General features: G+C 42.8%; 1 protein-coding gene across 2 annotated transcripts in view; it reads left to right on the forward strand.

Moving 5' to 3' along the window:
- Nucleotides 1-25,746, forward strand: part of EXTL3 (exostosin like glycosyltransferase 3) — a 125,503-nt gene that overhangs the window by 47,020 nt on the left and 52,737 nt on the right. Inside the window, exon 1 of one of the 2 annotated variants that reach the window (XM_060015237.1) lies at nt 12,368-12,502. The exons of the other annotated variant lie outside the window; for it this stretch is intronic. The gene's annotated coding sequence lies outside the window, so the exon portion shown is untranslated. Of the gene's footprint in view, nt 1-12,367; nt 12,503-25,746 lie in introns of those variants that run through there. 2 annotated transcript variants of the gene reach the window in all.

Below are 25,746 nucleotides of genomic sequence, written 5' to 3' on the forward strand. Positions count from 1 at the left end.
CCATTTTGCATTTAATTATCACAAAAACCTGAGGTCAGAGAGGTTAAGGAACTTGGCCAAGAATAGTCTTGGTAAGTTTATGGCATAGTTAATATTTAAACCCAGGCCCATGTGGCTCTAAAGGCCTGGGGTCATGAGGGATGGAGCAGGACTGAGAGGTGGCCATAGGATTCTGGATATCAAACTCTGATAGCCAGTTGGACACAGTGGACAAGGGAGACAGGAGGATAACAGTTGATATTAATGATGAAAATGGGGGAATTCCCTGGCGGTCCAGTGGTTAGGACTCCATATTTCCACTGCAGGGGGCACGGGTTCCATCCCTCATTGAGGAAGTAAGACCCCATGAGCTCTGCAGCACAGCCAAAAAAAAAAAAAAATGATGAAAATGGTTACTAGGAAGAAAAAGAATTGGCGAAGACAGAGAAAATGGTCATTTTGTTAATAGTCTCTATGACTTTGGTTTGGAAGGCTGGGTTTGTGCAATACCTAGGACAAGATGTCTAGTGGGCAGTTTGGCTTAAGAGCTCAGAAGAAAGGTCTAGGTTAAAAGTAGAGGGCTTCCCTGGTGGCGCAGTGGTTGAGAGTCCGCCTGCCGATGCAGGGGGCACAGGTTCGTGCCCCGGTCCGGGAAGATCCCACATGCCGCGGAGCGGCTGGGCCCGTGAGCCATGGCCGCTGAGCCTGCGCGTCCGGAGCCTGTGCTCCGCAATGGGAGAGGCCACAACAGTGAGAGGCCTGCGTACCGCAAAAAAAAAAAAAAAAAAAAAGTAGTGCCGCTTTGGGGCTTCTTTGTCAAAAGCCAGAACAGATGAGAGGAGCATCCGTGAATATGTACCCAGATGTCAGCTAAAGTAGCATTCTCTTTTGAGATTTAAGTGTTGAAGTTAGCTTGTCCCCATCCCACATCCATTGGGGAGTTCAATGCCTGCTCCAAGATTTCTGTTAATTCCTGGGAGCTGATTTTATGGTTCCTTTGGCTTTTGCGTTTCTGCTTCCACTAAATTCTTCATGTCACTTGTAACTCAATTCCCTTGTTCTTATTCCTTGGTTCCATGCTGACCCAGTTGTAGAACTCGGACCCGCCCCCGATCTTTTTTTCCTGGATTTCTCTCCAAATCACTCACCTAAGTCATTTGTGCATGTGTCAGATATTACTGAAGGCTTAGGGGGTTTTATGTCCTTAGCAACACAAACAATGTAAAGTCCAATAATAGATATTTCTATTTTAAACCTACTTTCATCTCTGCTGTCCCTGGAGCTCTCTCCCCAAGCTTTTACCTCCCACGTTGTTGTTTGAGCCCCATTTCTCCTTATCCCCCTCCCATTTCCTCTCCGTTTTGCTCTCTTTCAGTCCTCATCTCCTTGGTCTTTTTTTTTTTCTTTCTTTTTTTTAATGTAAAGCTCTGTTTAGCTCTCTCTTTTCTTCAGTTTTATTGTAAGTCTAGCTTTCTTCTTTCATACTTCAAGCATTGGGCTTCCCTGGTGGCGCAGTGGTTGAGAGTCCGCCTGCCGATGCAGGGGACATGGGTTCGTGCCCCGGTCTGGGAAGATCCCATATGCCACAGAGCGGCTGGGCCCGTGAGCCATGGCCGCTGAGCCTGCGCGTCTGGAGCCTGTTGCTCCGCAACGGGAGAGGCCACAACAGTGAGAGGCCCTCGTACCGCAAAACAAACAAACAAACAAAACTTCAGGCATTCATATCAAGGTAGTTTCCTCAATAAGGCATTTTCTATCCCTAAGAGGAGCTCTGACATCAGCTGCTAAAATAATAATTTTTCACCCCAATATTTATAGATAGGTTTAAAAGTGGGAAGACGGAATTTAAAAGAGATTATGTCTGTTGTTTCTGCTTTCTCTGTGAATATGAGACATGCTCATCTGTTGCGATAACGATGGGCTTGTGAAGATCTGACAGCCAGGGTGAGGGATTCTGTCAATAGAAATTTACCAGATTTCTAAAATATTATAAAATACCATATTTACATAGGATGATTCCTTTAACTAAGCCTACAGACTTGTAGAATTGATTGCCTTGCTAGAGATGGATTCTTCAGTTTACTGAGTACTTAGGTCAATATGAGAAAAGTAGAAAAAGCAACGGAGAAGGAAAAAGTTGATGTAAGCAAACTAAAGCCAGAGTAATGGAGATCACAAGACCTCACTAATCCTCTCTCCCAATGTAGGCATGAATACATGTTAAGCAGTTTTGGCACTGTGTTGGGGCTAGAGAGCTGTTCATCTTGTAGCTGAAAAAGGATAAAGGAGTTGCATTAGTTATTTATTGTTCCATAACACATTACCTCACACTTTGTCATTTAAAACACAACTGTTTATTATATCTCAATGTCTGTAGGTCAGGAATTCAGCAGCAGCTTAGCTGGGCCGTTCTGGCTCAGGGTCTTCCATTAGGCTGCAGTCATCCAGAGGCTTGGCTGGAGCTGGGGTGGTCTGCTCCCAGTTTTACTCACCTGGCTTTGGGCAGGAAGCCTCAATTCCCTATCACAAGGACCTCTCTGTAGTGTTGCTCATGACATGGCAGCTGGCTTCTTCCAAAGTGAGGGATGGAAGAAAGAGACAAACCATGGTGAAAGCTGAAAAGCCTTGTATAACTTAATCTCAGGAGCGACACGTCATCACTTTTCCTGTGTTCTCTTGGTCACACACACCATCCCTGGTATAGAGTGGGAGGGGACCACAAGGGTGTGAATACCAGGGGCAGGGATCATTGGGGACGTTTTGGAGGTCTGCCAACACAGGAGTCTTTCCACAAACAGTTTTTTTTTTTTTTTTTTTGGTACAGGGGCCTCTCACTGTTGTAGCCTCTCCCGTTGTGGAGCACAGGCTCCGGACGCACAGGCTCAGCGGCCATGGCTTACGGGCCCAGCTGCTCTGCGGCACATGGGATCTTCCCGGACCAGGGCATGAACCCGTGTCCCCTGCATCGGCAGGCGGACTCCCAACCACTGTGCCACCAGGGAAGCCCCCACAAACATTTTTTTTGAGTGTGTCTGTGTGGGCTTATACTTTAAAATGCCATGAAGGGGGATATTTAGACAGACTGGTAGTCAGTTGACTTTTGGATTTAACGGACTAGTAAAATAAAAAATAACTGATAGTGGTAGGGAGCAAAATAGGTATGTTTCAGTATTTCGTCATATAAGGAAGATAAAGAAAAAACTGCCATTTACCATTATCATCATTTCATAAAAACACATGTTAGCACAAGAAAAGGGAAAGGACATAATCTCAAAGGACAATCTTTTCAATTGAATAAATTTAGCTTTATTAAAAACTCACTAACTTGCCTTGGCTTTTCTCATTTAACTGTAGACTGATGAAAACTTCATTTGATCTTGCTCTAAAAACTGTCATTCAGGGGCTTCCCTGGTGGCGCAGTGGTTGAGAGTCCGCCTGCCGATGCAGGGGACGCGGGTTCGTGCCCCGGTCCGGGAAGATCCCACATGCCGCGGAGCGGCTGGGTCCGTGAGCCATGGCCGCTGAGCCTGCGCATCCGGAGCCTATGCTCCGCAACGAGAGAGGCCACAGCAGTGAGAGGCCCGCGTACCGCAAAACAAACAAACAAACAAACAAAAAATTGTCATTCAGGAACCACTGAGACAGACATGGAATGTCTTTAGAGATGACTATGAGAATCATGTAGAAACACATAATAGTCCATTCAAAGTAAGTGAAAAAGGGAGAAATGGAAATGGTTGATACCTAAAGATAGCAATTTTACAAAATTGGGCTCATGAGCTGGAAGGAAGCCATAGAGTTGGCAAATATTTAATTTATCAGTTTTTGTGATTGTTTTGCTATTAATGTGCCTACTAACATTTACATGCTTATTGTTTAAGCTAATTAAATATGAAATATAAGGAAATATTGAGCATCATTGAAACAGTTAAATGTACATAAAAATAATACAAATGCATGTCGTATTTGAACTTTTAAAGGATTTTCATACTTAGCATTTTTCACATATGGTTAAAATGTTTTTGGATTATTTACATCAGCCATCCTTTTACTAAATAATCACCTCTTCACCTTACAGTTATGCTTTTCATCATAACCTACACAACGTAATGATGCGTGTCCCTTTGTAACAAGAGGGTGAAATAATCCGACATTAGAGTTATCCATTAGAGTTGAGCTTTGGGTTGTTTGTTTTGGACCACAGAATTGATGTATTTGTAGAAATGTGGTCACACTTTCATTTGGTTCCAGTTTTGACCTGTGGCATAGTCTTTGCAAGGCTTCTGAAGGCTTGGGTTGAGGAAGGGGTCAATGATTATTTTGTTCTGGGATCGACTGGGACCACTAGCAACATGCTCTCACTATTTAGGTTGAGAATTCATATTTAGGAATATTTGGGAAAATAGTATTTCTCTTTAATAAAATCTTGTTGCAAACCTTCATGAATTGGTTTAAAATCTCCACATTTTTCTTTTGAAAATCTGGTTGGCAGAAACTACTTAAAAAGAATACATAAACCCATATGTTATTAAAAAGTTATATATTTTAAAAGTTTTGAGCAAGATTACATTTGGGAATTGCTCTTTCAATTTTGATTTTCCAGGCAAATTGGTTAACTAAGATGTTAATTGACGTTCTTTAAGTACCTCTGAGACACTTGGCTAATTTTCAGTTGGAATGCCTTGTTTACAGGAAGCTTTTTTTTTTTTTTTTTTTGCAGTACGCAGGCCTCTCACTGCTGTGGCCTCTCCCGTTGCGGAGCACAGGCTCCGGACGCGCAGGCTCAGCGGCTATGGCTCACGGGCCCAGCCGCTCCGCGGCATGTGGGATCCTCCCAGACCGGGGCACGAACCCGTGTCCCCTCATTGGCAGGGGGACTCCCAACCACTGCGCCACCAGGGAAGCCCTACAGGAAGCGTTTTTAAGTGAAAGTAGTGAGCAGTTGATTTTTTAAATCTATGAGTAACTTTTGGTATTAGGACAATTTTGGAGTCGTGGGGCTACCTACAAATGTGACATTGGAACTCAGCCATCTAGTGCTTGGCCTGACTTGTCTTTTTTCTGGTTATAGCTCTCACTGCATTAAGGTCTTCAGCTAGTCATTCATGCCATGTTGTGGCATGTTGTACCTAACTGGGCACATTTTTACTACTCACTGGCGTAATTTAGGGCAAGTGTTAGGTGCCTGTATATTTGCCTTTGGGAACATTTGCATCACTATTTGGAACTTCCAGGAGCAGGCTTAGGAAATTTTGATGGCATTTTGATATCTGCTGATCGTCCAGTGTGACTGCCTCGGCAAAGCTGTGCTGACATGGTGAGCAGAGAATAAAAACACACAGGGGAGAAGGCTTTTGAGGGAAGAAGGGAACTTAGAGACAGATACATTATATTTGAGGGACAGTAACTTTTAGAATGTTAATTGGTCATTGTAGATTACACGTCTTGTGTAGACAACAGGTTTGCCTCAGGCTAAGCTTCCTGATGTGAAACTAGTACAAAACTTATTTTTCTTTTTTTTTAAAAATTTTTTTATTGGAGTACAGCTGGTTTACAATGTTGTGTTAGTTTCAGATGTACAGCAAAGTGAATCAGTTATACCTATACATAGATCCACTCTTTTGTTAGATTCTTTTCCCATATAGGCCATTATAGAGTATTGAATAGAGTTCCCTGTGCTCTACAGTAGGTTCCTGTTAGCAAAACTTATTTTTCACAGCCACGTGCAAGGTAGTGAGGAAACGAGTTAAATCCTCTTTTTGACGGTAATACATGCTTTGTTTTGGACCTCAGGTTAACTCAGTGTTCTTACTACAAATTATCGCAAACCACCCAAACTGTCCCACCTTTTGCCAGATGACAAAACAGCCTCTTTTTAACTTCAAAGCAAGGACTTTCAGACTGAGCCATTTAGCAGGCTAAAGAGTGCTATCCGTGGAGCCTCAGAAGATGACCTTTTGTCTTTTTTGGCATTGATGGACCAAAGAGAAGAGTAACCTTGGAACTCTAATCTAGAAATTGTCATGCATTGTTCTAAATATAAGCCACAAAATTGCTCAGTCATATAGAGAAAGATCCTGAGTAGTGGTTGTCAGCACTTTCTTTTAAAATCAAAGCATTATGGAGAGAACAAGTTCTTATCTGACTTAAACTCACTGATAATTCCTGAATCATACCTTTTGAAGGTTGCTGGGGGTCACCAATGGCTTGGTTGTGATTGATCTAGAAGCTCTGCTGAGTGGACTGTGGGCCTGACCATTATCATGGAAAGTGACAACTGGCACCTCCCTCCCTGAGACTTGCAGTAACTTTTATCATCAATTTCTCCTTCCATAGCATGAAAACTCCCTTCTCCTGGGTATTAACATTTTGGGGAAAATAGGTAATCAGTGGGGACCTGCTAAGAGAGCGTTTTGCTGAAATTTTTTAAATAAACAATTTTTTAAATAAATAAACAGTCTTACTTAGTATACTTTGTCACATTATATGCATTTTATGTTTCTCTGGCATCTACAACTCAAACTGTAATTCCCTTGTGAAAGAAGTACTTACCAACTTCTTCGGACAGCCAGTTTTTAAATCTTTTTTTATCGTTTCTCCATTTAACAGAATCAGACGCCTTAGTTAAATCCATTAACGCAACATGCAATTCACGTTGCCATTTTCAGCATTTCCCTCGCACTGCAGTGTAGTCAAGTTGTTAAGATTTCAGGCTCCGGCATCAGACTACTTGGGTCCAAATCCTGGCACCATCACCTACCGGGTGTGTGATTTGCACAAGTTACTTGTCCTCTCTGGGCTTCCGTCTTCTCCTCCGAGAAATGGGAATCGTCATGGTACTTACTGTGTAGGGTTGTCATAGGGACTAAATGAGGTAATACGTGCCACAAACAAACCTATTCACACTAATTTAAATAAGTAAGGTTTTCTTTTTTGTGCTAGTATGGTTACGTGAGCAATCTGATGGGTACCCAGTGGCAGGTGGGGCGCATGCGTACCAGAGCTGGAGAGTAAGCAGCCTCTGGGGCGTGTCCCTCCATCTCCCACAGGTTTGTTTGCTTCCTTCTGTGTATTGGCTCTCTTTTCTGCAGATCAACTTTCTTTGCTTATCACAGTGCATATGTCCAGAAATTCTTTGCCTCAAATCTGTGCAATTTCTTAGATGAAGCACTCTCTATCACCTGACTCAGCTTCAAAGTGTCCGGCTCCCAAGTGTCCAGGTGAGAGCAAGTCCAGTCAGCTGGGGCTGGAGGGGAGGAGGCCGTGCAGTAGGAGTGGCGGCTCTTTCCAAAGGCTGATGGGTTTAGGGTCTCTAAGAAGGTGGAGGATGGGGCCAGCAGTAATTGGCATCTCTAGGATAAACATAGCAACAGTGTTCAAGGGTGATTAAAGGCTCCTTGCCTTAACCATTAATTACTTAATTTTAAAAACTTTTTAAATTGAAGGATACCATACATATAGAAAAGGACACATATGAAAAGTGTACAGCCTGATGGATTGGGACAAACTGAACGCACCTGTGTAACTGCACCCAGCTCAAGAAACAGCAGGACCAGTGCCCACGCAGCCCCTTTTGTTCCCCTCTAGTAACTACTTCCGAAGAGTAGATTAGTTTTGCCTGTTTTCATATTTTCTATGAGTGGAATCATACCCTATATACTTTTTCATGTCTGTCTTTTTTTGCTAAACATTGAGACATTCATCAACTTTGTTGTGTATATTTGCAAAGCATTCATTCTCATTGCTGTAAAGTATTCCACTGTGTGAATACACTATACTTTATCTAGTCTACCGCTGATGGACATTTGGGTAGTTTTTATTCTGTTTCTGTCTGTTTCTAGTGGTGCTGCCATGGACTGGTTTTGTTGAACATGTACGTGTTAGTACTGATTACTTTTACCACCAGAGGCTTATATACTGTGTGGTGAATTATATTCCATTACATATAATTGTATTGATGGTCTCTTAAGGGTGAATATTGTTATGATTTTATCTAGTGATTTCTTATTTTTTAAAAAAAATAATTAGTTTATTTTTGGCTGTGTTGGGTCTTTGTTGCTGTGCGCGAGCTTTCTCTAGTTGCGGTGAGCGGGGTCTAGTTTACTGTTCGTTGCAGGGCGTGGGCTTCTCGATGCGGTGGCTTCTCTTTGTTGTGGAGCATGGGCTCTAGGCATGCGGGCTTCAGTAGTTGTGGTACGCGGGCTCAGTAGTTGTGGCTTGTGGGCTCTAGAGTGCAGGCTCAGTAGTTGAGGTGCACAGGCTTAGTTGCTCCATGGCATGTGGGATCTTCACAGACCAGGGCTTGAACCCATGTCCCCTGCATTGGCAGGCGGATTCTTAGCCACTGCACCACCAGGGAAGTCTGATTTCTTTTTATGTTGTGACTTTCATGGCATGAGGGCAGGGTCATGTTCTAGACATTTTGCATATATGAAGGAACCTTGCATATATTTTGGTAGGTGCTCAGCTACTTATTGATGGAATGAATGAATGAATGAACGAATGAATGAATGGTGTATGCCTCCTTTTCTGGGAACAAGCCCTGTTTTTTTTTTTTTTTTTTTTTGCGGTACGCGGGTCTCTCACTGCTGTGGCCTCTCCCGTTGCGGAGCACAGGCTCCGGACGCGCAGGCCCAGCGACCATGGCTCACGGGCCCAGCCACTCTGCGGCACGTGGGATCCTCCTGGACCAGGGCACGAACCTGTGTCCCCTGCATCGGCAGGCGGACTCTCAACCACTGTGCCACCAGGGAAGCCCAACAAGCCCTATTTATAGGAGAGGCTCCAACTGCTATATTTAGACAAGGTTCACCGGCTGCTCAACCAAGGCTGATGGATCGAGGGGTGGAAAAGGGACCCAAGCCAGGCCAGTCATATCTCTTTTCTGGGAATTTAAAATTTGGAACCAAAAATAAAGAGACTGGGCACTGCTGAGTCCCTATGACCATGCTTTAGAGAGAAGACCCATAGGCTCCTGCTATTAGAAGCCTACAATATGTTGTAAAAGGTCATAATATTGAGAGGTGTCATATCAGCGAAGATGAGCTTCATTGTATGTCCTGTTGTCTTGGCTTTCTTTCTTGAGGAGAGCCCCTGTGAATGTGATTGTATTTCCTGAGCCAGAACTTAAAATAGTAAGGCAACAGCCCAGGAGAGGACTTGAAGCCAGGAACTAGGTGTGAGACTGCAGAGGACAGATTGTAGAGATCCTGCACGTCAAGGCTTTAAGTCTTGAAAATTGATTTAACGTGCAGGTAAAGAGAGATGTCAAAGATGACACCAGGGGAATTCCCTGTTGGTCCAGTGGTAAGGAGTCGGTGTTTTCACTGCCGAGGGAACTAAGATCCTGCAAGCTGCATGGCGTAGCCAAAAAAAAAATGATGCCAGGTTTTGAGTTTCTATGTTAGGAAAGATAATGGTCACACTATTATAAATAAGGGCATTTGAGGAGAGCATAGGGGGAAGGGATAAAGATGAGTTCAGTGTGGGATACATTAAGCTTAAGGTCCTGGTAAGACAACCAGATTGTTCTGGTCAAGAATATTGACTTTGAAGTTGGGGAGACTTGGAGTTCCATCTGTACTTTGCACTTCACTCTGTGACCTTGGGCACCTTATTTATTTAGCCTCTTGACATGTCAGTTCCCTATCAGTAAGCTGATATCACCCTGCAAGGATTTAACTGAGACAATGCCAACGAAGGGTTTAGCTTAGGATTCATAAAATAGGTATTCATAGGATGATGATGGTGATGTCTCCAGTGCAGCTGGAAAATAGGGACTGGGGCGATGCAGTGAGGGATCTGCTTCGAGGTTTAGATGATACTAGGAAGAGAACGTGGAGAGGAAAAGAAAGTGGCCCACATCATAGCTAGAGAGATGAACTGTGGGAGAAAAGAGGCTCACAAGATCCAAAGGAGGCAGGTGCTCAGCAGCACCCAGGGCTCTAGGGATGTCAAGGTTTGACCAAATTTTGGCTGGGTATCCTTTTTCACCCTAAATCTTGAACTTTTGTTGGAATCAAATAAGTCGGCATTAGGGGCAGCAATGTTAAGTCCCTCAGATGTAGAAGAAGACATTTAGGATGAGTCCGCCAGGAAGCAGCTTATCTGCAGGCCCTCTTTTGTCCGCGTGGAGATGAACCAGTGCTTGGTGATGAACCAGCCCTGGCTTCTGGGCTTCTGTTGCGTCTCCTCCCACACTGCCAGACTTCTGCCTGCTGCCACAGACCTCTGGAGGAGAGCCAAGAAGATGAAGTGTGAAGAAAAAAAAAAAAGAACAACTTTAGGCTATTTTTTTTTTTTTTTTGCGGTACGCGGGCCTCACTGTTGTGGCCTTTCCCATTGCGGAGCACAGGCTCCAGACGCGCAGGCTCAGTGGCCATGGCTCACGGGCCCAGCCGCTCCGCGGCACGTGGGATCTTCCCGGACCGGGGGACGGGGGCACAAACCTGTGTCCCCTGCATCGGCAGGCGGACTCTCAACCACTGCACCACCAGGGAAGCCCAGGCTATTCTTGATATTTGGGCAACAGAACAGTTTTCCCCATTTTCATTTCATTTCATTTCTTTTGATTTTTAAAGCATTTTGATTTTTGCTTCCCTGCCTCCAACTTTTCTCAACAAAATTGGTAAAAGTTAGAAAGGAATTTTTTTGTGTGTGATAAATTTATTTTATTTATTTTTGTCTGCGTTGGGTCTTCGTTGCTGCACGCGGGCTTTCTCTAGTTGTGAGCGGGGGCTGCTCTTCGTTGTGGTGTGCAGGCTTCTGCTGTGGAGCACAGGTTCTAGGTGCACGGGCTTCAGTAGTTGTGGCACATGGGCTCAGTAGTTGTGGCTCATGGGCTTTGGAGCGCAGGCTCAGTACTTGTGGCACACGGGCTTAGTTGCTCAGCAGCATGTGGGATCTTCCTGGACCAGGGCTCGAACCCGTGTCCCCTGCATTGGCAGGCAAATTCCTAACTACTGCACCAGCAGGGAAGCCCAGAAAGGGGTTGTTTTTGTACATATATGACAGTGGTTCGACTTTGAAGGTTTAAGTTTGTCCTTAGTAATAAAGGGAAAAGGAGAGGTAAGAGTGCGGTGAGAGGGAAGAGTAAGGAGATGTCAGGAAAGAGAGAAGAAAACGGGGATCAGCAAAAGGAGGGGTGGATGGGTTTGGGGAGATGAAGAGTGTTCTCTGGAGAACAGGTTGCTAGGTTTTTAAAAGTTTTGTTTTGCAAATGGAAACCTTAGCCCAAACTGTCCCATGTCAGCCTCTGGGCTCCACCAGGAAAGGTGTGTGGATGAGACAGGGCAGCTGTGGAGGGGTCTCAGGGCGTGCAGTTTGTCTAACGTACAGACCACCCAAGTACGGAGATCCCAGCTCGCCCCTGCCTTGCCTCCCCAGCTTCTTCGTGTCCTGGTGTGTGTCGGGTTCCCTGGTTGGAAAACCCTGGAGTAGAAGCCCCGCCCTTTGGAAATTAAAAGCATGTTTAAAAAAAGTTGAAGCAAATTTGATCTTACATCATATTGCATTTACGGATTTTAAATAATGGCTTAAACGCATTCCTGAGTGAACATTAATAATCAGGTGTGTCTTCCAGGATTGGTGGAGTTCCTCAACCCACTCCCATCATTTCAGTTAAACAAAAAGTTTTGTCCTGACTTTGCAAGTGTGGAAGTTGACAGCGACGCGTCTCTTAGGGCAGTAGGAATATGTGCGCTTTTCCGCTCACAGGGGTTGGCTCTTAAGTATTTCAAACTGCATCGCCTTTTCCTCCCAGTTTTGGTTGACCACGCCAACACGACTGGACTAAACCATTGTTTTTGCAAACCCCCGGGATTTTTTTTCCTAGGCATCACGCCGTCCGGCCTTTTCTTTGTTGTTAAATAATCAGAGTGTTTCACAACTCCAGACCATTGCCGGAGACCGGTAAGCTCACTGAGGAAGGCCTTTTCTGTGGGGATGGCTTTATTTTTAGACCTAAAGTTCACCGGGCCGCTCCAAGCGTCTGAGGTTCTGGAGTCAGAACGCGATCCAGAACCGGCGGGAGCATTCTCTTCGCAAGCCCCGGAGAGGTTTTTCGGAAAGAGTTAGGAGCATTGGTAGGACGCGGGTCTGAGGGCCCAGAGGGGCGGGCACGGGCTTCCTCTACGCGGGCGTCTCCCACAATCCCCGGCGCGGCCGCTCGCGGTGCCCAAGGCCTTGGCGGCCCTTCGGGCGCGGTCGGCAAAGTTGCGGACGCCCCGCCCCGCCCCTTTGCCCCAGCCACGCCCCTTTGCTCCCGCCCACCGCCAACTCCCCGCCCCCCACTCGCCCCGCCCCCACCCCCACCCCCAGCTCGCGAGCGCCCGGGTTCGGCCATTTCCGGCGCGGCGCACTTCGGCAAGTTCCGCCGGCGCTGGTCGGAAATGGCTGCCAGCCTGCAGGGGGAGCTGAGGATCCGGCGCGGCCTGGAAGGCGGGCTGCAGGCGGCGAGAGCGGCTGTTGGGAGCCCGAGTCTCGCGCAGGCGGCGGTGGCGGCTCGTCCCTGAACTGGAAGCCGGTAGGACTCCTGGCGGCGGCGGGAGCCCGGAGCAGCCCGGAAGGGGCTCGTGGTAGGGATCCCGGGACCGGCCGCGTCCGGGGCCGGCCGCTTTGGGGCCGCGGGAGCCGGCGAAAGGCTGCTGCCCGGTGCGGCGGGGGCGTGCAGCCTCGGAGTAGGCCTTCTCAGACGTCTCGGGAGAGGACTTCCAGAGCCTTAGCCACCAGCGAGGGGGGTGGGTAACGGGCCCCCTCGGGGGTTTGGGGGGGGTCTAAACGCGACCACCCCACCCCCAGACGCCCCCTATGGTCCCAGTTACCTCGCACCCACCTCTACCCCTTTTTCTAAAGGCTCGGCCTCAGCTGTGCAGCCCTCTCCCCTCCTTTCCCCTCCTGTGTTTGTCCAGCTGTTTGTGCAGAGCATCTTCGGTCCACGAAGGGGCCTCCCGGACTGCCCCCCCTCCCCTTTTCTGCGTGCACACACTCCCAGTTCTGTTTTCTGCTGCATTCAGACACAGCCGCCAGCAGCTGCTCTTCCTCTGGCTCTTTTCACCAGGCTCACCTCCTTTTATGAGGAGCCCACAGTCAGAATAGCCACTTCCTGCCCAAGGGTCCAGGTGCTGCTGTTCTGTGCTTCTGGGGCCCAGGATCTGAAGCGGTGGGCCCAAAGCTGCTTGGGCAGGAGAGGGGCTGCGGAGTGCGCGTCTACACGACTGAAATCTTAGCCGAGTTATTCGGATTACCCGGCATGGTTCATTGCGAATCCGGAACCCTATGGAGACCGGGCAGGGCTGCCAGACTGCAGAGAGACTGTTTCTCTTCTCCACGTTGAGCCAGTGGTTCAGAACCTTTTTAAGTTTTTGTGGCTCTCAAAAGATTTGAATTTGATGGATTCCTCCCTTCTCTTTTCAGAAATTCTAAGGGGCTTCATCAAGTCCTCTCGGTTCCACTCCTTTGGAGGAGGAGAGGCAGAGCACGTGTCGTTTTTTTCCCCATATGTGGTTTATCTAAGAGGTCTCTTTATATTTCTTCTCCTCGCTTTCTTTCTCCAATTTAGGTAGCTTCATTTTTGAAGGCTGGGCTCCCCATGTTTTCTTACGTTTTTAAAAAGATCTGTGCATTGTAGTCACGAAGACGGCCTTTACCCCCGTTTTGCTCAGCCAGTGTCTCGCACTCTGGTTCAGTTATTCTAACTGTACTGAGTGCCTGGGATCGTAACCTGGGTGGTCCTGATAGTCTTGAGTGGAGCTCAGCGTTCTCACCAACTTTTACCAGGGGGACTTTTAAATATTTCAGGGTGAAAGAAGACCCATGTTGTTAAACTCATACTTGGTGTGTTAAAAATGCCTTTTCCTGTGGGAATTTCCTGATCTTCTGCTTGTGAGGAGTCGTTAGTACTCATAAATATTGATATGAGGGAAACTGGCCTCAGTGCTTTCCGGAAGAGGATTCAAATCGTGTATCTTCAGAATACTTGAAACATGGTTTATTTAATACTTGAAGAGATGGCCACTGCTCTCCGGGGGGCATACCTACTGGACAAACGATTGCCGAGCTTGCGTCTTCAGGTCCCCACGCCTCACTTTACTAAGGCGAAGAAAACCTGCTTAGCGTGTGTAGTTGGAATCTTTTTATGATTAGGCCTCAGAGTTTTAACCTGTGAATACAAAGAATTTAAGCAAACAGGTTTGAGAGAAATGAGTCAGGGGTAAAGTTAAGCCTGAGAAGTAGACTTCCAGGGGGTGAAGGGGGGAGATTCAAAGGATAGCTTGACACCATCAGAAGAATGTATGGGGATTAGATAAGGGCCTGCCCTTTCCCTCAGGGCTTTAGGCTAGCTGTTGATTGAAAACTCACTGAAGGGCGGTACAGGAGTGAGGCCTTGGCTGTGGTGGGCTGTGTGTGTGTGGGCGTCCCTAACTGAGCCAAGACTGGTAGATGGTCCGGTGGAGGAGGGTTGGAGATTCTGCCTGAAGCAGGAGATTGAGGTATTAGGAGAAAAATGAAGATCCCTCCTGATCTGCTGTTGGTAGAGGCTTGAATGTCTTTGCATATAATTACTTCAGAGTGAGGCAAGGAATATGAACCTTTCATAAAGTCGTAAAACTGTGCACTAGTTTCTGCTGGATATTAAGTTTAGCTCGGGAAACTTCTGTTAACATATTTATCTTCATTTTGTTTTTTTCCTCTTAATTTTCGGCAGCTGTTCCTTTTGAGAACTGGTAATGATAGGGTAACTAAGAGGAAAGAAAGGATTTTTCATCTATTTGTAGGTTCCTTGAAATAGTGGAGCTCAAGCAGACGGAGTTCGAGAACTCAAGAGAGATGGGGAGGCTCACCTCTAAGCATGATCTTTTCCTGCTTGAACCAGTTCCACACTCCTTGTACACCTGGAGTTTTTCAAATCTCTTTGGTGATATTACTAGGTGGAAAAGAAGCAGCATTAAAAATTTTATAATCTTGGGTATATAAGAGGAATATGAAGACCCCATTCAGTGACATATTTACCTCCTCTGCTCTTAGGTCATGATGTTTAGTGTAGGATTTTGCTTATGTGTACCAAAATGACCCATTAAAATCGCAGGGATGGAGCCATAGGGAAGATGAACTATGTCTCAGCATTCTGTGGTTTGTAACCTGGGAGTACTTTTATAGAAAAGTAGGCAAATTTTTTCTGTTAACAGCCAAATAATGAGTATTTTAGGCTTCGCAACTATTCAGCTCTGCTGCTGTAGACTGAAAACAACATATATTGATATATAGTACATATATACAGTATGTACATACAATAATACACACGTGCAATCCATAACTGAATGAGCAAGGCTGTATTCTAATGTAACTATTTACAAAACAGGCAGCTGGCTGTAGTTTGCCAATGCCTGCCTTAAAGTATCGCGCCTTCACACACATGTTGCTACTTTTCTGTATTTCTCCGTTTGACTGTGCCCAATACCTTTTAGGCTGATCAGTGTTATTAATGATTAACCCCCTGGATGTTTGCTTTTTTGGCTGTTTATCTTATCCTCTTATATTGTCATCATTTTAACTGTCTCCTCCAACTTCCTTTTAAACCTTTTTTCAACAAACATTTGGTACTCTGAGGAATTTAAAAAAATGAATTAGATTTGGAATGTGCCCTTAGCCTGTATAGTAAGAGAGATAAGACATGCATAAATACATTATGATGGTAGATTACAATAATGTCTTAAATTACTATAGTTCTTGGCGATCATATACTTTCATATATTTTTTTTCTCACATAGATTTTGATCTTTATAGTAACTCTGAGAGATAAGAGGCTAAATGTTACAGTATTCCTTTTTTTGAGGGGGAGGAAGGTAGGAAAGAAAACTGAGGCTTGGGAGGTTTAGTTATTTGACCAGATGTAGTAAGAGGCAGCATTCTTGAATTGGCTAATAACATTTACTGACCTGTCCCTCTTTGAATACAGTGATGTGAACCTTTCTGGGCAGCCCATTCTAATTTGCAGACTAGTTTTTAGGATGCTTTTCCTTATTGAGCTGCAGTTTGCCTTTCTGTGAGTGTCACCTTTTAGGGCTGTGTAGAACAAGTCTATTCCTTTTCCCTCTGACAGTTCTGCAGATGTTGGAAGACAGCCATCATGTTTCCCAAGACACGAGTTGCAAATTAGTGTGCATGGATCAAGTGAGGCCTGTGCACATACCATTTGGCCACCCAACTTACACAAAGACTTACATTGGGAGCCAACTTTCAGAAATGCAGAGATTTCATATAAAAATCTATTTTCCTGGCTTTTCTTAAGAAAAAATTATAGGCATTGGTGCTGTAGAGCTCACATTTCTGATGGTAGTAATCTCCCTTAGATGCTAAATATGCTCTCCATTTTGCTAAGGTCTCTGCCGGCCGCCTTGGTTCATCTAGTTCACTCTCAGGGCCTCTGTGGTCATTGAGATTACCATCCTTTTCCTAGATCTTCTACTCCACAGGCTGTCGATCCCCATTTCCTTCAGCTGTTTCTTATTTGACAGTTTCAAATCCCCTCACCAATTTCTTAGTCCTCTGCCCTGCATTCACTTTGTTAATGTTCCTCTTAAAGTGTGGCGGTCAGCACAGTGTACAGTATTCAGTATACAGTGTCAGAGTGCAGAGTGGGGTAACTTTTACTCTTTTGTTTTTGACACTATATTTTGTTTAAAAAAAAACCAGGGGGGGCTTCCCTGGTGGCGCAGTGGTTGAGAGTCCGCCTGCCGATGCAGGGGACACGGGTTCGTGTCCTGGTCCGGGAGGATCCCGCATGCCGCGGAGCAGCTGGGCCCGTGAGCCATGGCCGCTGAGCCTGCGCGTCTGGAGCCTGTGCTCCGCAAGGGGAGAGGCCACAACAGTGAGAGGCCCGCATACCAAAAAACAAAACAAAACAAAACAAAAAAAACAGGAAAAACAGGTGATAGTCATATATTCTTGATTCACTGAAATTATAGTCAACTAAAATCATAACTCTGTGTGTGTGTGTGTGTGTGTGTGTGTGTGTGTGTGTGTGTGCTGTTATTAAGCTAAATCATTTCCTTGTAGTTTTGGGATCTAAGTGCCTGAACTCTGCCTTTATCTTTTTTTTTTTTTTTTTTTTTTTTTGCGGTACATGGGCCTCTCACCGTTGGGGCCTCTCCCGTTGCGGAGCACAGGCTCCGGATGCGCGGGCTTAGCGGCCATGGCTCACGGGCCCAGCCGCTCCACGGCATGTGGGATCTTCCCAGACTGGGGCACAAACCCGTGTCCCCTGCATCGGGGTACAGGACTCTCAACCACTGCGCCACCAGGGAAGCCCTGCCTTTATCTCTTTTAAATGTTATCTGCTTAGATATTACAGACTGATAAAATCTTTTTGTATCCTGGGTTTTTTCCAACCTTGACTTACTCTTCCCAGCCTGACTTCCTTTATTTCTGAAGTGGATCTGTAAAGTATAAAGGCATTGTGGCTTAAAATGGAGAAGATAGTTGGTGAAGACTCCAAATTATTATTATCGGATTCAGTGGAAAATTAAGGGGGGCCTTAAAAGAAAGCATTATGCTTGAAATTTTGGAGGTGAAACAAAAGGAGGTCTTGGGGATAGCCTTGAGTTTATTTGTTCGTAATATTTCCCTCCCCGCCACCAGTAAACAGTATGTATGTGCTTTTTGTGTGCAAGGCAGTTGTAAGTCAGCAGGGTCCTAGAATCTCAAAGGATCTTTGAGGTCATATAGTGTACCCCTTTAGTTTATGAGTTGAAAAAGGATAAGGAACATATGAGTCAAGAAAGACAGGAATTATGAAGTTAGGGGGCCTGATGAATCAGAAAGATGGTAGTAGTGATAAAGGGATGACAGAATCGGAGTCTCAAGTTGAATTCACCCATGCAGGTTGAAGTTGGATGCCTGAGTCATAAAGCTGATTTACGTATTGCTTAGCAAACTTCTACTTGAGTTTTCTATCTCATTTAGGGAGACTAGAGTCTACACTAATGATATCAATTGTATACCTCCATAGCATAAGGTGAAAATCTTATTTTCTTGAGGCATGGAAACCCTTAGAGAAATTAGTTTATGCTCTAGGCACTTGCGCATCAAGTTGACTGTTCCAGAAGGATTCTTCAGCAAAATCTATCTGAAGATCTTATTTAAAAAAACCTGTTTTAAAAAAAACACAAAAAACCCTGTTTTTACACCTCCTCCTTCCATACAGTGGAATCTGTATTTTTCACATATTGTGAACATTTTCCCATTTGATTTAAAACGATTGAAAAGCTTATTGACAGATAACACATTAATGACAGAGTGATAATCATATTAATGACATGGATTTATCATACTTAATATTTAACCTTCCTCCTAATCTTGGACATTTAATTTATAATTTTTTTTGCTATTATAAAGAATGCTTGGTGATTACATTTTTATATCAGTAATACAAATCTTTGTTCACATAGAATGCATTCCTAGAAAGTGAAATTGCTGAGTCGAAGATATGAATATTTTAAAGACTTGTTACAGATGGCAAGTTTACGTTCCTACGAATACAGCGTAAGAGTACCTGTCACTGTAGCTGCCAGCGGAGTACAGAGATGTACTGTACTTTATTATACTAAATGGTTTACTTTGTAATGTGGACATTCTTGATATTAAATCTTTTTTCTCATTCATGATTCTTTCTTAAGAATAATTTCTGGAAGTGGAATTGTAGGGTCAAAGTGAAGGCACCATTTCAGGGCTTTTATTGCTTAAGGCCAAATTGTGCTCCAGAAAGGAGTGTGGGTTCTCCTTCGCAGCACCAGAGTATGGGAATGTACCCTCGTCAGTACCAGATACTGTAATTTTACTGTTCTTTGCTGGTTTATAGGTGGAAAATGTCACTGTGTCTTGTTTTAAATGTACACTTCTTTGATTGCTGGGATGATTAAACATTTAAAAATGTTTAGCATTTGGACACCTTTTTGTGTAGCTTCCTGCTTATTTCCTTTGACCACTATTGTATTGCTTTTACTTCTGTGAAAGTAATGCTGTGTTGTAAATGCTTCCACTAATCTTTTCACTGAATCTCAACTGAAAAAAAAAAATGTAGAAGCCTTTGATTCTTACATAGTCAGATTTGTTGAACTTTTATGGATTCCACTTCTGCTTAGATTCCTGTAAAAGTGGCTGTACTTATCTTGTGGTGAAATTACATTTATGTTTTCCTTTTGTTCTTTTTGTGGTTTCATTTATTATAATTACCTCTTGAATCCATCTGGGACTTATTTTGGGATTTGGTTTGTCATTCAGGAATTCAACTTTATTTTTTTCTAAAAAGCTGATTGTCACGTTATTTATGGAAAAATCTAATGTGGTGTACTTTGAAGTGACTGCAGCAAGATAATATTTTTCTTAATTATGAAAGCAATACATGCTTATTGTAAATAAAGCCAAAATGAGTCTTTTAAGTAAACAAATAGTAAACACGTGGGTAGCAGGGTGCAGGTTGGACACCTGGATTTGTATCTGGGCTCCTCACCTTCTTGCTATATGGCCTTAAGTAGGTTACCTAACCTTGGGATTCACACTTATTTTTCTGCAAAGTAGAAAAAACAAGCCTAACCCCAAGATGGTTGATATGAGGATGAAATGAGAAAGTATATGTAAAGTGTGTTATCTAGAGTGCATTGTAAATATATATATAGTTATAACAAGTGAAAGGTCTACCCCCACCTCTTCCAAAAGTCTACCCCCACCTCTTCCAAAAGTCTATGATGTAGTCTGTAGACTTCCTGCATGAATAAGGTATATTGCTCTTTGACTTCCTTAGTTGTCTATAATTACATTGATTCAGATGTCATCAATCTGAATGAGGATTGTCATCAGTTCTTTGTTAGACCAGTACTTTTGATTTTATTGAGTAGTGTGTTCTGCATTAAAATCACTTGGGAGCTTTGTCAAACTGCGGGAGCTTGGGCCCATGCTTGGGAATTCTGATTCAGTTAATGTTTGGTGGGCCTGGGTTTATCATGTGAAAACATTCTTAGCTGAGTTGTGCATCTGATTTGTAACCCTAGTTAAAAACTGACTTATGAGACAATGTGATTTTGATTGTGGGATGTTATCAAACTGGTGGGAAGGGAAACAGATACAGGAATTGGCATAATTTTCCAATTGAGGACTTATCCTGGGAGTTGAGACTTCTGGGTTCAGGTTTATTGCTGACTAAATGCAGCAATATTGTGACCTGGGTTAATCAAGAATGTTAGTTTGCTTGTTAATACCTATACACAGTTGAGCAGCGGAAGGAACGCTTATTACTTACTGGTGAGCTCCTTCTGTGTCTGCTAGGGGCATCTGTGGAACAATCTGTTCTTGAGACCAAGCAATATTTGTTTTTCCTTTTTTTCAAAGCCCTGTAATAAGGGTGGCTCAACTCTGTGGTTCTTTGTGATTGTATCATAATCTTGACTCGTAACTCAGTAAGTATGTCAATGCACAACCAGTTTTTCTCTCCTGATTTTGGTTTTGAATTGCTGACAACTTTTTATTTCCTTTGTTTTACACCCAAGTTAAATTTATCCAGTAAATAAACTGTGGTGGTTGTATTGTGAAAAACACATGACCTCGCTCTCCTGCAACTTGTGAATTGCCTACATTCAGTTTTTACAAGTGACTTTTTAACAACAGTTAGCTTCCCTGGAAAGTGCCTTTTGTTATTTTGAACCATAAAAGAGAGAAGTCAGAGTCTTAATAGTAGTGCTAGTATTGGGAAATTTATTTTAGTTTGTTTAATTTGTTTAGCTTATTAACATCCTGATTTTTGAACTAGGTACTAGGTAACAGACTGTCATGCCTGTGCTTAGCAGGAAATCATGTTCTTTGGGGTTGTTATAGTATTTAAAAATCTCTGAAATATTGCTTTCAACAACCTTATTGAAATGGTTTTCTGTACAGAACTATCTTTATCTAGTTTGAAAGGCTTGTGGCAATGGCAGTAATAGCAGCAATGTACAAACGGTTCTGTAGAACCTGCTCCTGGGTTGTAATAGGATTCTACCTTCTTGATGGGCTCATGTAGTACTACCTGCACAGATGCACAGGTAGGTCATTCACTCTGAGTATATAGTTTTCTTGTTTTGTTTAGCAGATAAACAAATATGAATATAAGGTTGACTTTAGGTTTGGAATAGTATTACCATGTGTTTTAATTATAACTCATTATCTGTGGTTACAGTACAGCTGTAGTAATATGGATAATTTAAAATTAATTTATGCATGATGTGCCTATGCTCTGTGTTCCCTGAGTTAACATCACAGGCAGTTTATCATAATGGTTAAGACATAGAGAGTGTGGGCCTTAGAGTAACTGAGTTGAATCCAAGTTTTACTCAATATGGATGCCCCTGGGCAAGTTACCTAAGCTCTGTGCTTTGGTTTCCTCGTGTATAAATACAGTGGGAATACTAGTAAAACCCACTTCATAGGATTCTTGTGAAGATTAAGTGTGTGAAGGAATACAGTAGGTCTAACCTGGCACACAGTAAACATTCAATAGATGTTAGCTGTTATTATAGTTATTTAATATGTTAAAGTCAGTTGAAGGTTTCATTTGGGAACATCTGGAAGGTGTCTAGCTTCTCTGCTTCTTGCTCCATTCTCCCTTCATACGTTTGAGATGTAATGCATAACAGCAGCCCAAGTGGAACCAGCTATTTATTCCCTTCTTTCCTCCCTTCTGTTTTCTTTCTGTCTTCCATTGAGTGTTTTACTTTAGTTCAGTTTATTTATTTATTTTTTAATGAGGAAGATTATACAACTTTGTTGAAAGGCATTAAAGAAGACCTAAATAAACAGTGATATGCCAAATCCACGATAGGAAGTTTCAATATCAGAGTGTTTTAGTTTTACAAGAAGAAAAGTCGAGTCAGTAGGATGGTTATTGTATCAACAGACTCTTGAAAGCAAGGTCCTCATTGCTGGTAATGTTCCCACGGATGACGGAAGAGTTCGCTGTGGAGATAAGGAATGTTAGCAGAGAAGGCGTTCAAAGAGGAGGCGATGGTAGAGATGGTAGAGGGCACGGGTGTGGTTGAGGCGTAGGAGGGAGGAGATGAAGGGGCAAGACAAGCATATGCAGAACTCCGAATGAGAACTCTTAAGCCCCAGATGACTTCTCAGCTTATCTTCTGGATTTTTGACTTGAATTACTTACCATTTCAGCTTTCCAGGAACATAGCTGGTTTCAAGCCCTCAAGTGAGTGGCTAACATATGAAGAATTCTACTTTCCATTTATCAGCAAGAAAATTTTGATTAGGGAAAGAGTAAAAAGTAGGGCATCAGCCGTGATTTGAATGATAAATCTCTGTGCACAAGTATTTTGAATTTTTTTCCCCTCTTTGTTGGGAGAAGACACTTAACTAACATAACCTCCTTATACTCAGAGGAGGTGTACCCTTGCTGCCATTGGAACATTGAGGTGTAGATGTCTGTGTTGCTGACCATTGGAAAAGAGATATCAGAAGGGAGATCAAGGTTAGAGAGGTAAATTTGAGAATCATCCAATCAGGGGGTACTAATTGAAGGTATTGGCAAGCTCCAGTAAATGAAGATAAAGAGAGAAAAGGACAAGGGACAAACCCCTGAGGAATGTATTTAAGGAGTGGCAAAAGGAACCAGAGAATGAGCTGTTGCGGTGGAGAACCAGGAGAACGGATGAGTAAATTATATAAAATACAAACTAACTTAATATGAGACATTGGGGCAGGGATGAGGATGACAGAACTATTTGATAGAAATAAAGGTGTGAATAAATGGAGAGAATGAATGTTCATGCTTCTGGATAAGATTAACTATATAAAATAACACTTCCCTACTTAAGTGCAATATAATTTAATTCTTTTTATATATTACTGAATTCTGTTCACTAATATTTGTTCAGTGTTTTTTGTCTATATTCGTGAGAGAGATTTATCTGTAGTTTTCGTTTTTGGTGCTCTCTTTGCTTTGGGTATCAGGGTTGGTAAAAGGACCGGGAATCTCCCCCCTGCCCCCACTGGAAGAGACCATGTAGAATAGGTATTTATACTTTAAACATGTAGTAGAATTCTCCAGTGAAAGCCTTTGGGGCTGGACATTTCTTTTTGGGGAGTTTTAAAATTACAAAGTCGATTTATTTAATAGTTATAGGACCAATTATCTATTTCCTGTTGGGTGAGTTGTGGTGTTTGTGTTTTTTGAGGCATTGGTTCATTTCATCTGAGTTGTCCAATTTATGTGTGTTAAGTTGTTTATACTTCCTTTGTTATCTGTTTGATGCCTGCAGGAACTGTAGTGATATCCCCTCTTTCATTCCCCATGTTGGTAATTTGTATCTCTTTGTCAGTCTTGAGCAGGTTTGTCAAAATTATTGACAAACCTCTTGGTTTTACTGATTTTTCTCTTTTGTTTTTATGTTTTTTATTTCATTGATTTCTGCTCTTTATTCTTTCTTTCCTTCTGCTTACTTTGGGTTTGTTCTTTTTCTAGGTTCTTGACGTAGGAGCTTAGGTTATTGATTTGAGATGTTCCCTCTTTTCTAATGTAAGCATTTCATGCGTAAATGTTCCTCTCAGCACAGCTTTAGTTGTGTCCCATAGATTTTTTAAAATTTAATCTATCGTATTTTATTTAATCCTCACAATAACCCTGGAGGTAAGTAGGGATTTTTCAATATCACTTTAAGGAGGAAATTGTGTAATATTCTTAAATTCTCAAAGTTGAGTCCTGAGCTAGAGAGTCTAATTGCAAGTCCAGATGGCCTTCTAGCCTCCTCCTAGCTGTGAAATTCTCTCTCTTTATTTTTCAGTGTTTCATTTTCCTTGAACCAAGACTATATAGGCTCTAAATCTCAAACTTGATTGAAAATGAAAATGTAAACTAAGACTTTCATCTAGTATTGTTATTTATTGAGCAGTGACCTGGAACCCAGAACTATGTGATATTTTGCAGAGGGATTTCAGAAGAGGTCAAAAAAATAGTTTCATTCTACAAAGAGTTTTTAAGTCCAGCTGGAGAGAAACAAATTGCTTAAATGAAACTAATGAACAGTTGATCAAATTCTGAATCCTCTAATACTGAATACAGTGGGAATTTAGAGAGTTCAGAAATCAAGTGTAGTTAGAGAAAACTATATGGAAGAGGTGGGACTCTAAAATGGCCCCAGAGAATAAGTGGGTTAGGTGGAAAAGAGGAAGAATGCTGTTCCAAGTGTCCAGTGAGTCTGTTGGGCAAGTGAGATGGAGAAGGTTGGAGAAAGAGCACAACTTGAGCCAGCTCGTTCTTTGTGTAGGGTTGAGCTTGAAAGATTCACTGGACGTACGTGGAATAGTTGAAGTAGGGCATGTAGGTAGAGCCATCCTTGATTATAGAGGATCGTGGAAGTTTAGCAGAAGAGTGATTATGGGCAGCAGACTAATGTAAAAAAAAAAAAAAAAGATAAAACATTTAGAGATAGAAAAATTGGCAAAACACATGAAGTGATAGTGCATGAAAAGAGAAGTACAGATACTCAATGAGCAAAAATTGTTCGACCTCCAATAATAAGGGGTAAATTAAAACAGTAGAATGACATTTTATCAAACTGTTTTAAAAAAAAGGCATTTGGTTGGATTAGTTAGGTTAATTAATGCTTAACTGCAGCAGCAGACTCTGAAATCTTAGTGGCCTAACATAAAAGTTTATTTCTCACTCTTCACAATTCAGACGACGCTCTTCTGTGGCTCCTCTCCAGCGGTGACTCAGGGGTCTGTGTTGCTTTTATCTTGCCACTTCATAGTTTTAGAGTTTTTTGCTTTCAGTCTCTCAAGTGGTGGGGGGAAGAAGAATCCATGGCTATTCTTAACTGCCTTGTACTGGAAAGGATACCTTACTTCTACTCACATTCCCTTTGGCAAGAACTAGTCTTAACGGCTGCAGCCAAACTGTAAGGCAGAGTGGGAAATGCAGGAGAGCAAATACATTCTCGTGGAGTAATAACCATTCCTGTCACACCATTATTGGCGAACGGATGCCCTCTGTATCGTTGGTGGGAGGATAAATGGTCATCTTTCTCGTAGACGGTAATTTTTAAAATGGTAAGATATTCTTGCTCTGACCTATGTTAAAATTTTCTTTCTAAGGAAATAACTGTGGATGTATGCAAAGATAGCTACAAAAATAGTTGTTATAGTTTTGATTATAGTGAAAAATTGGAAACAAATGTCTAGCAAAAGGGGACTGGTTAAATAAATTATGGTCTTGCTGTATTCAATTATTGATGATCATGTAGTATAGCGTCTAATGATGTGGGGCATTACACTGTTCTTGTTATAAGTGGAAAAAATCAGATTACAAAAAAGAACATATATCCCATTTTTGTAAGCATGTTTATTCATGCATAGACAAAAGACTGGAGGCGATCTCTGGTTTTAGGGTGTTTGCCAGTTTTAGTAACTTGCATTTTAGTTTCCACAGAGATAAGAGAAAGAGCCTTGCGCCTGTGAGTGTTAAACTGAGATACCAGATAAGAGTATGGATCTTCAAAGGGTTGAACATTCACTACAGGAGTGGATAGACTAGAAAAAAATCTACCTGTGAGCACACACAGAGAGCTGTCTCTCTTAGCAAGATCCAGAGCTGGTTAGGGAAGGGAATATTCACTGAGAACTCATGACCATGGATTTCCCTTCATATGAGTTTTGTATTCAAATCTACAGTACTTGTGGGATCTGGGAGAATCTCCAGACTGAGAATTGACATAAAAAGTGATGTAAGGCTGA

Source organism: Delphinus delphis, chromosome 6, assembly GCF_949987515.2.
Source record: "Delphinus delphis chromosome 6, mDelDel1.2, whole genome shotgun sequence".
Classification (NCBI taxonomy): domain Eukaryota; kingdom Metazoa; phylum Chordata; class Mammalia; order Artiodactyla; family Delphinidae; genus Delphinus; species Delphinus delphis.